We start from the raw sequence: 14,022 nt of genomic DNA on the forward strand, positions 1-14,022 counted from the left end.
GTTCCAGGTACAATATGTTTGGTGAGTTTGGCAGGGGGGTCCAAAGGATGGGGAAAGGACACACAAGAACTACCAACAGTGGAAGATTGGCAGATGAAGATGATGGACTTTTCGGAGCTAGCTGACCTGACTGGAAGAATCCGCGACCAGAAAGAAGAGGAGTTTCAAGAGGACTGGAGGAAATTCAAGGACTATTTGAATAAATATTGTAATATAAAAAATTAGAAATTACTTGAAAGAAACAAATAGGCCTAGGATTAAACTAAGTTATAATTAAATAAATGGGATTTAGAATGTTAAGAAAAGTGAATAAGATGGACTATAATTGGAAATTGTTTTAGTTTAATAATGATACTGGAAGGTTGTTACTTGCGTGTCGAGACCCCACAGCCACCCCCTCATTGGAAATAACTCACACAAGGACACGGATATTAGGTTTATGTTATTGGACAAATTTTGGCCACAACTTTATTGAAATTACAGAATGTGAGCGGTGTTGGCTTAGGCATTGATTGGACCTGACTATATCTGATTCCTGCTCATTGTGCAGGAAGTCCAGTAAGGGTAAGCCACCGGTAGGGGGAGCCCTGTCGATGCGAACCAACTCAAGCTCCCCCTGGTGTTCCTGTTGGAGTTGTGTCAAGGCCTTAGCCCGCCAGCCGGGCTTCAGACTAGATCAACACGCCCGGATTCCTTTAACGGAATACCCTTAAGCATGGAGGGGCAGGTGATGGCCACACCTCCCTTCCCCCACACAAGGTCAAACAATGCCTAACCGCAACCCTAACAAAGTTGTGACGATTGCTACGAGGTAGGCGAAAACCAAGTGGCCAGTGCCAATCTGCCAAGTGGAAAAATTCCTACCAGGCCCCTCGGACAACCAAGGCGACCAACCGAAGTCCACAGCAAGGCCATTGCCTAACCTGCAAAATAGGGAGGGAGGGCGGGTGATTGAGGAAGCGAGCCAAAGAGGAAGTCCTCTGGCTCGCTCCTCCATTTAAATGGCCCTGGCCAGCGGGTTGGCTGGCCGGGCTCTGACGTGGCCAGGATCCCCCAGGCAACGGGGGACAGAGTCCCCCGCCCCCAGTAGGGAGTGGGTGGCCACGTGGTCCACCGCAACTCCTCCCCACTGGGAAGTGGAGCGGATTTTTAACTACAAGGAAACTCAGAAGGGAGGGACTAGAGGAAGTCAACCAAGATGTTTAAAAGGTTGGATATGTACAGAATTAAGTTTGTTGTTATTGTTTATCTGTTTATTGTTCCTTTTTTCTTCTTTCGTTCCTTGATGTATTCCCCCCCCCCCCCCCGTTTTTGTGTGTCATTTTGCTTTGTGGTTTTTGTTATAATTGTGGAAAATCTAATATTTTTTTTTAAAAAAGGGATGGGGAAAGGACACGGTGCCACTTACAGTTCTTTCTCCAGCCTCTGCTCCCTTTTCCTCCAGATGTTCTAAGGAATGTTCATGGGGTAATTGGAAATCAGTGTACAGTGGCCTCCACTGCAGCTGTGTGCAAGTCAGAGGTTTCTGCGCAGACACTGCGTTCAGGCAAGCAACAGGCATTATTTTATTTATTTGTTGAATTTATATACTGCCCTTCATCTAGGGTGGTTTACAGCATAAAACACAAAAGTGCATAACCACAATAACAAACAAAACAATAACCCCCACCCCATACAGAATTTAAAAGACCATCAGTTGGTCAATTAACCAAAGGCCTGGGTGAAGAGGAAGGTTTTTGTCTAGTACCTAAAGATATGCAATGAAGGCACCAGGTGAGCCTCTCTGGGGAGAGCATTCCACAAGTGGAATGCAGAAAAGACCTGCTCTTGTCTTGCCACCTCCCGGACCTCTTGTGGAGGGAGCACACGAAGAAGGGCCTCAGAAGATGATCACAGGGTCTGGGCTGGTTCATATGGTCCTTGAGGGACTGCAGTCCTGAGCCGTTTAAGTCTTTATAGCTCAAAAGCAGCACTTTGAAGCAGGCCTGGAAACTGACTGGTTAGTTCAGGATCGGTGTTGTATGCTCAAACTGCCCTGCCCCATTATCAAAGTTCAAGGACACATTTCCTCCATGCAAAAGCACTTGAGGGGATGTAGAGCAGGGTTCCTGAGGGGTGTGGCCTCGGAAGGAACACAGGAAGCTGAATCAGACCATTGGTCCATCTGATTCAGTACTGGAGGAGGGCAGAGTTCAGTCCTGCTGGGTGCTGCTTCACCAGGGTGTTCCCTGCGGGGGAGGTGCTGGTGAAGCAGGCACCCTCCCCATGTATCAACTTTGGATGGGACCACCCATTTATCACCTGACATCATCATGACACCTGGTGATTGACATCTGGATTGGCCTGTGGGGCAGGGGACATAAAGATTTGGCCTGTGAGGCCAAAAGGGTTCTCTGAACTTGAGTTACACATCAATGGAGCAATGTGATGAATTCTCAGAAACGTTAAGTATGTTTATTTTCTTCATCAATCTACCATTGTTAGAACCATTCGAGAGAAAGGGCAAGCTCAAAATAAGCTCATTTATAAGCACATTGCTTTGCTAATCCTTTTGTTGCTGCTGCTGAGTAACACAGAGAGAGCTCAAGGTATTCGTGCAAACATGCCACCCTTCCTTGCAAAGCAAGAAAACCAGAAGCCATGACAAAGGAAGAGAACATGCTAAGTGATGCATGGCGCTCAGCTTTAGAGATCAGGATGTGGTATTGGCACATGCATTACTGGACTGTGCTCAAGCCAAGAAGGTGGAGGAAGTTGCACCATGGCCACAGCAGAGATGTATCTTGTCTCAGCCGCTGAAGCATTTACACAACATCTTACACACCCAATAGATAGTTCATACTTTGTTATCAAAACCGGTTTTCCAGGAACTTAAGAAACCTGGAGGAAAGCATCAGCCTTTAGAAGTTCCAGCTACACAGGCCATGAGAATGTCTCCAGGACAGTTTCTTGCACTCCTCGGTCAGTGCTCTAGTGCTCAGAGAGGAGGATGGGAAGTATTTATACAAAAATGCAGGTATCTTCTCTCCCCACTCCCCTTCTAGGATACCCCAGTGCCCAAAGCAGAAGGCCAACCGTGCAGATTACACAGCCTATGCCAGGCTTTGAATGGAATAGAAGAGCCGCTCAGCTGATGTGTTGTTTGGGAAAGGGTTGTGGCTTTGCGGTGAGCACATGCCTTTTTTGCATGCAAAAGGTCTGAGGTTCAATCCTCAGCATCTCTAGGAAGGGCTAAGAAAGACTCCTGGCTGAAACCCTCAAAAGCTGCAGTCAGTCAATCTATGAGTGCTAGTCACTTACGTTGCAGACCTACTGCAATTAATGAACCAAACTGAGTCATAGCCATTCATTGCAATGGGTGTGCTCTAAGTAAAACTTAGTACTACCTAATGCATTGAGTTAGGGGGCTGCATCAATCACCTGATTTTTCTGTTGGTTTATGGATGCAGAGATCTCCGAGTGTGAGGCTTTGCAAAGGTGACCTACCTCTACCCTCTACTGACCCAAACCAGCTGCATCTTGTTGAGGGAACTGTGCAAGGAGGAAGGTGAAGAAAGCTCCTATTCTGTGGTGGTGGTGGCGACTGGCTGTTTATTTAGCAGTATTTTGCAGCGGCTGACATCAGGCAAGCTCCTTGAATGTGTGTGCATGTCTGTCTGCACACCCTCCTCTGCTGAGTGTGTCTGTCTGTCTGTCTGCCTGCCTGCCTGCCTGCCTGTATATTCCCCTGCTAAGAGTATGCCTGCCTGCCTGCATGTTAGTACAGTGGTACCTTGGGTTAAGGACTTAATTTGTTCTGGAGGTCTGTTCTTAAGCTGAAACTGTTCTTAACCTGAGGTACCACTTTAGCTAATGGTCCTCCCGCTGCCGCCAGACCACCGCCACACGATTTCTGTTCTCATCCTGAAGCAAAGTTCTTAACCCGAGGTACTATTTTTGGGTTAGCGGAGCCTGTAACCTGAAGCATCTGTAACCTGAGGTACTACTGTACATATACAGTGGTATCTTGGGTTAAAAACTTAATTCATTCTGGAGGTCCATTCTTAACCTGAAACTGTTCTTAACCTGAGGTACCACTTTAGCTAATGGGGCCTCCCACTGCTGCCACACCGCCAGCACATGATTTCTGTTTTCGTCCTGAAGCAAAGTTCATAACCCGAGGCACTATTTCTGGGTTAGCGGAGCCTGTAACCTGAAGCGTCTGTGACCTGAAGCATCTGTAACCTGAGGTACCACTGTACATATATAGGGGAAGGGCCAGAGCTGAGTGGCAGAGCATCCGCTCATATTATTCAGAAGGTCCCAGGTTCAGTCCCTGGCATCTCCAGGTAAGGAGAGGAATGTCTCGCTTCTGAAACCCTGGAGCGCTGAAGTCACCATAGATAATACTGAACTAGATGAGGCAATGGTCTGACTCAGTCTTAAGTCAGCTTCCAATGTCTGGGTCTGTCTGCTTGCCCCTCCCATTCTGCTAAGTAGGTACGTGTCTATCTGCATGGGGAGTGGATGTGAGTGGCCTGCATAGCAGACCCTCCAAGTTTCCCTTTTTTCCAGGGACAGTCCCGGATTTACAGAAGCAGTCCCAGTTTCTGATTTGATCCCAGAATGCCTCACTTTTCCTTAGGACATCCCCAGTGCTTTTTTTTGTGGGGGGACGCAGGGGGACGCATACCCCCTAAACATTTTGTGAATCTAAGTTTGGCCTCATTGAGGGGCAGTATTTCAATATGAGTAGGGAAATGAGAGTGCCCCTAAACATTTTTTTTAAGAAAAAAAGCACCGGATGTCCCTATTTTCATCAGATAAGTGTTGGAGGGTACGGAGTTATGCAACCCCTGAGCCATGGAGATAAGCAACCATACATCCTTTAGAAGACATCTGAAGGCAGTCCTGCATAGGGACATTTTTGAATGTTTAATGTTTTGTTATGATTTTATATACAGTATGTTGGGAGCCGCCTAGAGTGGCTGGAGGTACCCAGTCAAATGGGCAGGGTATAAATGAAAAATTATGATTACAACTATTGACTAGGACGTCCCTATTTTCATCAGCAAAATGTTGGAGGGTGTGGTATGGGAGTGGGTGTGCACATGCCTGAGTGTGTTTTGGCAACCTTTGGAGGGGTGAGCTTGGCTATCAATTCAGCCTGGAAATGGTTAGCCAACCCTGACATAGACAAAACTAAGTTAGGTGGACTAGTGGTTTGATTCAGTATAAGGCAGCTTTTTATGTCCTACATCAGAGATAGGAAATCTCAGGCCCTGGGGGCCAAACACAGTCTTCCACGCCTCTCTATCTGGCCCTAAGGATTCTCCCCAGTCTCTCTCCCCTCAGCAGCCCTATGGAGAACAGTGGTGTCTCGGGTTAAGTACTTAATTCGTTCCAGAGGTCCGTTCTTAACCTGAAACTGTTCTTAACCTGAAGCACCACTTTAGCTAATGGGGCCTCCCACTGCCGCCGCGCTGCCGGAACATGATTTCTGTTCTCTTTTTTTAAAAAAAAATTTATTTATAAAATTTTCAAATATAACAATAAAAGAAAAACATTCCATTTGAATTATACATCCAATTCCAATATTTCCACTTTCAGACTTCCTTCAGTCTATCTGGGAATTTTCATGTTTTCACAGTTATTCACATTTCTTGCATCTGTATTGTTTTTTTTTTTTAAACCAAATTAATCTTAGCAATTATTATAAAACAATATTTCTTTCCATTATTATCACAGAGCTTCTTGAAAACCTACAAACGTTAATTGACCTTCACATATATTTTTAATATACTCTGTAAATTTATTCCAGTCCTCGGTAAATCTCTGGTCTTGCCGGTTCCGAATTCTCCCCGTTAGCTTGTCTAATTCTGCGTATTCCATCAACTTCATTCTCCATTCTTCTTTCGTCGGGATTTCTTCCTGTTTCCATTTTTGTGCCACCCAAATTCTTGCTGCTGTTACTGCATATAAAAACAACTTCTCATCCTTCTTTTTTATGTCATTTCTTAGTATTCCTAACAGAAAAGTTTCTGGTTTTTTAACAAAGGTACAGTGGTACCTCGCAAGACGAAATTAATTTGTTCTGCGAGTTTTTTCGTCTTGCGATTTTTTCGTCTTGCGAAGCACGGATTTTGGAAAAGCTTCAAAAATCACCAAAGTCTTCAAAAACCTCAAAAAAGGCTACCACACCACGGGCTATGAGTTGCTCCTCGAAGTCAAGTCACAACTGCACCCCCTGAATGCACGGTTTTAAGAAAAAAGAAACAAACTTGCAAGACAAAGGAAACAAACTTGCAAGACGTTTTCGTCTTGCAAAGCAAGCCCATAGGGAAATTTGTCTTGCGAAGCAACTCAAAAAATGAAAAACTCTTTCGTCTTGAGAGTTTTTCCTCTTACGAGGCATTCGTCTTGCGAGGTACCACTGTATATTTCAACATTTTTTTCAATTCATTATAAATCATTTCCCAGAAACCTTTCATTTTTTTACATTCCCACCACATATGATAGAATGTTCCTTCTTTCTCCTGACATTTCCAACATTTATTACTCACTTTATACATCTTTCCAAGTTTTACTGGTGTAACATACCATCTATATAACATTTTCATAACATTTTCTTTTATTGTAGTACATGCAGTAAATTTCATTCCTTCTTTCCACAATCTTATCCAATCATCAAATTGAATATTATAACCAAAGTCTTTGGCCCACTGAATCATTGCAACTTTAACCTCTTCATCCTTAGTATGCCACTCAAGTAATAATTTATACATTTTTGATAAAATTTTAACATCATTATTCACAATTTCTTTTTGAAATCTAGATTTTTCATCTTGAAAACCTCTTTCCAGCATCTCTTTTTTAAACATCGCATTCACTTGGAAGTAGTGTAACCAATCAAACACATATTCTTTAACTTCATCGTATGGCTTCAATTTCCATTTATTTCCTTCTTTTATAATTAAATTCTCATATGTAATCCAACTCCCCGTCATATTGATCTTCTTAACACTCATTACCTCCAATGGCGACAGCCAGAATGGAGTTTTAAACTCTAATAAATTTTTGTACCTATTCCATACTTCAATCAGCGGACCTCGGAAAATGTGATTTTCAAAACCTTTATGCACTCTTTTTTCCTCATACCATAAATATGTGTGCCAACCAAATCTATTATCATGTCCTTCTAAATCCAAAAGTTCTGAAGTTTCCAACTTTATCCATTCTTTCACCCAGCAAAGACATGCAGCCTCGAAATATAACTTTAGGTCTGGCAGGGCAAAGCCTCCTCTATCTTTTGCATCCGTTAAAATCTTAAATTTTATTCTAGGCTTCTTGCCCTGCCAGACATATCTTGATAATGGTCTTTGCCATTCTTTAAATATCGTAACACCTTTAATTATTGGTATTGACTGAAATTAAAACAACATTTTTGGTAGCACATTCATTTTTACCATTGCAATTCTTCCCCAAAATGACAACTTCATTCTTCCCCACGCTTCCAGGTCCTTCCTAATCTTGTTCCAGACTGGTACATAATTATTTTGAAAAAGATCAATACATTTGGGAGTTAATATAATCCCAAGATATTTAACTTTCTTAACTACTTCCATATCTGTTTGTTGCTGAATTCTTTCTATTATCTCTTGGTCCATATTTTTAACCATTATTTTCGTTTTACTCTTATTTAATTTGAATCCGGCAACTTGTCCGAATTGCTCTCTCTCTACTAACACTTCCTTAACACTTTTAATAGGGTGTTCTATTGTTATAGCCAAATCATCAGTGAAGGCTTTTACCTTATATTCCTTACAACCAACTGTCACACCTTTTATCAAATCATTACTTCTTAACGCTCTCAACAAGACTTCCAGGACCAATATGAATAACAATGGTGATAAGGGACACCCTTGTCTTGTACCCTTGGTTATAGCAATATCATCTGTCAGTACATTATTAACAATTAATTTTGCTCTTTGTTCAGAATATATTGCCTTTACACCATTCACAAATGAATGACCCATCTCCATAACTTCCAGATTCTTTAACATAAATTCCCAAGAAATATTATCAAATGCCTTTTCCGCATAAACAAATATCAACATCGCTTGCTTATCTTTCTTATTAGTCAGATATTCTATTATATCTATTATGTTTCTTATATTATCTTTCATCTGCCTCCCTGGCAGGAATCCTGTTTGGTCCTTATGGATCAATTCCTTTAATGTCTTTTTCATTCTATTTCCCAAGATGTTAGCAAATATTTTATAATCATTGTTCAATAGCGAAATTGGCCTATAGTTTTTAACTTGAGTTAAATCTGAGTCCTGCTTGGGAATTAATGTTATATATGCTTCTTTCCATGTCTCTGGTATTTGTCCTTCTTTCAGAATGTTGTTCATAACTTCTACCAACGGTACAAGTAAGATGTCTTTCATTTCTTTATAATATCTTGCACCAAATCCATCCAGTCCCAGAGTCTTCCCACTTTTTAATTCTTTTATAGCCATTTTAACTTCTTCTATTCCAATTGGTTCATTCAATTTATTTTTATTTGTCACTGAAATTTTTTGCACCCCTTTCTTCTTTAAATAGTCTTCTATCATCTTTATCTTAGATTTCTCTTTTCTTTTATATAGATCTCTATAAAAGTCCACAAATCCTTTCCTTATTCCTTTCGGGTTCTCAATGTCTTGGTCTTCTACTTTAATCTTTTTAATTATATTTTGTTCTTTCCTTTTTTTAAGTTGCCACGCCAGCCATTTTCCGGATTTATTTGCAAATTCAAAATTATTTTGTTTCATTCTTTTTATATTCCACTCTACTTCTTTATTGACTATCATAGCGAATTGTGTCTGGAGTAATTTTATACTTTGCTTAATTTTTTCATCCTTAGGTCTGTTAATCAATTTTTTTTCATTCTCCATTATTTGTCTTAAGATTTCTTTTTCCCCTCTTTCTCTCAATCTGTTTTTTATTGCATTTTGCTGAATAAAGAAACCTCTCATGACCGCTTTACTAGCATCCCAGACCATATTAATTTTTGTTTCCTTATTTATATTATTCACAAAATAGTCAGTTAAACATTTCTGTGCTCTTTCCACAATCTTCTGGTCATCGAAGAGATTCTCATTTATTCTCCACCTGAACGATTTTTCTTCATACCCTTTCAGAATACCTTGGATGGCGTTGTGGTCGGATAAAACCTTGGGTTGGATCTCAATTTTTGTAAATCTTAACACGATTTCTGTTCTCATCCTGAAGCAAAGTTCTTAACCTGAAGCACTATTTCTGGGTAGTGGAGTCTGTAACCTGAAGCGTATGTAACCTGAAGCGCATGTAACCTGAGGTACCACTGTATCTTCTACCAATATGTTTGCCTGGCTGGAGTAGGTCACTGAACAGACCCTCTGGTTTGCTTTGATGGAAGATAGGCTCCTGTACAAAGGTCATATTTACATTTGTTGCCCCACCCACTTTTGCTCAGGAACTGGAAGATTGGAGAATTCTGATGAAAACCGAAAAGGAAGTGGAAACTGCTGCAGTCTGTGGGTTCATCTGCCACCAGAAATGGAAATCAGTTAAGCATGGGTATCCGTTCTCATTGCCTTCGTTGGGGTTTTCCAAGTCCCACAGATGATGCATCATTGATGGCTTTTAAAAAGCATGAGTGTATGTGATGTCAGGTACAGAAATAGAGGAAAGCAAGAGGAATAATGTAGTATTTTGTGGAGGCTGAACTGCAGCGGAACAGAAATAGCACGAATTGGGATAAACAAAGTTGGAACAGAAATTGTTCCCTTCTGATGTCCCTAACCTCAAGTGTGCGGGAGGCAGAAGCAGACAACCACAGGGCCTGCTCCAGTCAGTCTGTCCACACCCACACACCCAATTTTGTGTGTTATATAATGCGATAAAACATCAACCATTAATTTTTTCCCTAAAAATGGCTGCCTTCAGATGTCTTCTAAAAGTCAGATAGTTGTTTATTTGCTTGACATCTGATGGGAGGGTGTTCCACAGGGCGGGTGCCACTACTGAGAAGGCCCTCTGCCTGGTTCCCTGTAGCTTCACTTCTTGCAGTGAGGGAACCGCCTTGGAGCTAACTCTGGCTGGCAGACCAAAGTAGATCAAGCAAGCCTGAAATATGCTTTACCTTGTTTTGGATGGGGGTCCAAAACTTTCAAATGGCATCAGGTGAAGGCTGCTGCAGTGTTACTACAGAACAGCTACACTGCCTTGGCTAAGTCCATTGGAGTAATAAAGTAAACAGAGTCCATCTTTGCCCCCTTTGCAGTTGTTTTGGTATTAGGATTTCATCCAGAGTCCACACCCTAATGGCTTATTCTTGGACAGCGTGTCTCTTTAGCTGTGTGTGTGTACTTTAAAATCTATAGATATTGTACAATGGCACATTTCAGGTATTAATCATGCATGGCTGTTCCCAAGCATATGATTGCTTGTGTAGCACATTACTTTAAATGTGCTTTGCAGTCTTTAAGGTCTTCATCGCAGTAGAAACACTGCAAGGTAGAGTGCAGGGCCGGCCTGCCCATGAGGTGGTCTGAGGCAACTGCCTCAGGCGGCAGAACTGCAAGAGGCGGCTCCCCCTTAGGCACTTCAGTGTCTCCGCTTCACCATAATAAGGTGAAACTAAATAAGATGGGACTGCAAGAAGATCAAACGACTAAAAGAAGATCAAACGTATCCATTCTTAAGGAAATCAGCCCTGAGTGCTCACTGGAAGGACAGATCCTGAAGCTGAGACTCCAATACTTTGGCCACCTCATGAGAAGAGAAGACTCCCTGGAAAAGACCCTGATGTTGGGAAAGATGGAGGGCACAAGGAGACAGGGACGACACAGGACGAAATGGTTGGACAGTGTTCTCGAAGCTACAAACATGAATCTGACCAAACTGCGGGAGGCAGTGGAAGACAGGAGTGCCTGGCGTTCTCTGGTCCATGGGGTCACGAAGAGTCGGACACGACTAAACGACTAAACAACAACAAAATAAGATGGAACCTGTAAGTTTGCTGCTTGTTTTAAAGGAGAGGGAGGACTTTTAAACAGCTCTCTTATAAAGCTCAGTCTTCACATTGTGGTGGTGAAAGTTATGGATATGACCCTGTATGGCATTTGCAAAATCTCCATGCACACAATGCATACCCTCCAACATTTCTCCAATGAAAATAGGGACGTACCATTCCATCAAGATAATTTTACTATTTATACCCCACACATCTTACTGGGTTGCCTCAGCCACTCTGGGTTGCTTCCAACATATATAAAACATAATAAAACAATAAAACTTCCCTATACAGAATTGCCTTCAAATGGCTCAGGGGTCAGATAACTCCATACCCTCCAACATTTCTCCAATGAAAATAGGGACATCCTAAGGAAAAGTGGGACGTTCTGGGATCAAATCAGAAACCAGGATGGCTTCTCTAAATCAGGGACGTCCCTAGAAAATAGGGAAACTCGGAGGGTCTGATAATGGATTTTATTTACAGCATGGAAAACCAAAAAATGAAGAAATGTTGGTCTTCTACTTGAAACAGGTTATGATACCAGTAAACAGACTAAAAGAACGCCACACAAAACCTTTGAGCTTTTTAGTAATGTGTTTGTGTGTAGATAGATAGGAACTGAATACCCAACGTTTTGAATTTAATCTGCCTTTGTGCAGCAAAGAAACTGATTGACCTAACACCAATTAAAATGAACAAATAAAGCAGGAAATTAGCATGGGTAAACCACCACACCACCCTGGTTTCTATTTCCTGACCAGTTCTGCACCTCGTAAATTAGATGCTGCCTAGGGTAGAGTATCTGCAACAGGTATCTAGGTAAACTGTGGAATTTTCCAAATGTAACAAGTTTTCAGAATTATTCCTAGAGTTTGTTCCCATTGGTGAACAAATTGACGGGTATATCACAATTATGGTTGTAGATTAGAAGTTTATCCCACCCACCACCGGTTTTTCTGGGGTTTATTTATCGGTGACGTGATACAGGGCAGCAGAGTCACTGAAATATAAAGCAATTGTAGGTAATACTACACTGAATTAGATGCTTAGCTAGAAAGCTATCTCCCACAAACAGCTGTATGGATAAGGAGGTGATAAAGAACAGAATTATGCTCCTTGAGTCCTTGACCATGGGGTTTGGCTCTAGGTTAGGACAGGAGTGATAGGTTATAGAATTAAAATTGGTTGGCTTAAACTTCATATATATTTAACAGAGTTTAAAAAAGTGCTTGGAAGCTGGATCTTGTCTATCTCATTCATACATCACTAGCATTGCTAAATAAATACACAGGAGTTGCTTTGCTAAAGAAAAATGGTTCTTTACTTATAGTTACTTCATGTTCACGAAGATGGCTTTGGATTCTAAATCTAAATTATGAAGAGGTTTTCATGGCTGCGTGGTGTGGGAGAAGAGGGAAGAGAGAGAAAGAGAACAGTAGGCAGTGGCGAAGCTTATGTTGTTTAGTGACGAACCACTACTGAGTATTTTCCCTGACTACAGTATCTGTTAGTCTCAACCCTGCCCTCTACTGACTGAAGACATGCAAGGTTGCTTGTACCCAACAAGGAGAACCAAACGGAAATCACTGCTGCTTTTCTAGGTGCCTTGTGCTAGGAGTTTAGCTGCAAAAGAGGACAGGGTTCATCCACCTTCAATAGATGTGCATGGCAAATTACATCTGCTGAATTTCCCATTTCTACACTAATATTAAAGGTGCAGGAGTCCTGGCCTTGTTTGCCTTATGAGGATACTCTGCATCTTATTTGCAGTATCCTCTTGTCAACTTTTCCTGGGCTTGGGGCCAGCCATGGCACTGGAACACAGGGTGGTGCTGTGGGTTAAACCACAGAGCCTAGGGCTTGCCGATCAGAAGGTCGGTGGTTCAAATCCCTGCGAATCCCCGCAAATCCCCCCGTTGCTCGGTCCCTGCTCCTGCCCACCTAGCAGTTCGAAAGCACGTCAAAGTGCAAGTAGATACCTTCTCTGGCGGGAAGGTAAACGGTGTTTCCATGAGCTGCTCTGGTTCACCAGAAGCGGCTTAGTCATGTTGGCCACATGACCCGGAAGCTGTACGCCGGCTCCCTCAGCCAATAAAGCGAGATGAGCACCGCAACCCCAGAGTCAGCCACGACTGGACCTAATGGTCAGGGGTCCCTTTACCTTTACTTGTCAACTTTTCCTGGGCTTGGGGCCAGCCATGGCACTGGAACACAGTATCCTTAAGCAGTTGTCAGAGCCCCAGTGATCTAGTAAGGTTCACCATCAGCCTCAGGTCCTCTAAACAAAAAAAAAAGTCTAGTACCCTGATGCGTGGCACGGCCCTGGGGGCAATTGCAACTGCCATTTTAATTTCCAGCAATGCTTTTGAATGACAGTGTGATGGGCGCATTGCAGGAAGTTGACATAGCAGAGGCTTCCAGGCCCAGACACCTGGTGCTCAGAGTGCTGCAGCTGCCTGCCAATTATTACTATTACTACTACTACTACTATTATCATTATTTCAATTCAAGGATCCAAGGGCAGCAAACATATCAATAAAATGGAAGAGGGGAGGATTCCCAAGGGCATGCTCTACAGGGCTTCCAGCACCAGGCCCATTGGCCATTGCATTACAAAAATGTCTGCAAATGTGTCCTGAATTTATAGCTTCGGTCCAGTATATCTGAAGGAGCGTCTCCACCCCCATTGTTCTACCCGGACACTGAGTTCCAGTGCCGAGGGCCTTCTGGTGGTTCCCTCACTGCGAGAAGCCAAGTTATAGGAAACCAGGCAGAGGGCCTTCTGGGTAGTGGCATCTGCCCTGTGGAACGCCCTCCCACCAGACTTTTAGAAGACATCTGAAGGCAGCCCTGTTTAGGGACGCTTTTAATGTTTGATGCATTACTGTATTTTAATATTTTGTTGGAAGCCGCCCAAAGTGGCAGGGGAAGCCCAGCCAGATGGGTGGGATATAAATAAATTATTATTATTATTATTATTATTATTATTATTATTATTA

The 14,022-nt window shown here is 42.4% G+C and overlaps 1 protein-coding gene across 1 annotated transcript in view; it reads left to right on the forward strand.

Annotated features, from left to right (window-relative positions):
• LOC307216071 (G-protein coupled receptor 35-like) overlaps positions 1-10,802 on the forward strand; it is a 307,342-nt gene extending 296,540 nt beyond the window's left edge. Inside the window, exon 3 of the mRNA XM_079975924.1 lies at positions 10,670-10,802. The gene's annotated coding sequence lies outside the window, so the exon portion shown is untranslated. The remainder of the gene's footprint in view (positions 1-10,669) is intronic.
• Positions 10,803-14,022: the final 3,220 nt, after the last annotated feature.

Source organism: Podarcis cretensis (genome assembly GCF_951804945.1).
Source record: "Podarcis cretensis genome assembly, chromosome: 5".
NCBI lineage: Eukaryota > Metazoa > Chordata > Lepidosauria > Squamata > Lacertidae > Podarcis > Podarcis cretensis.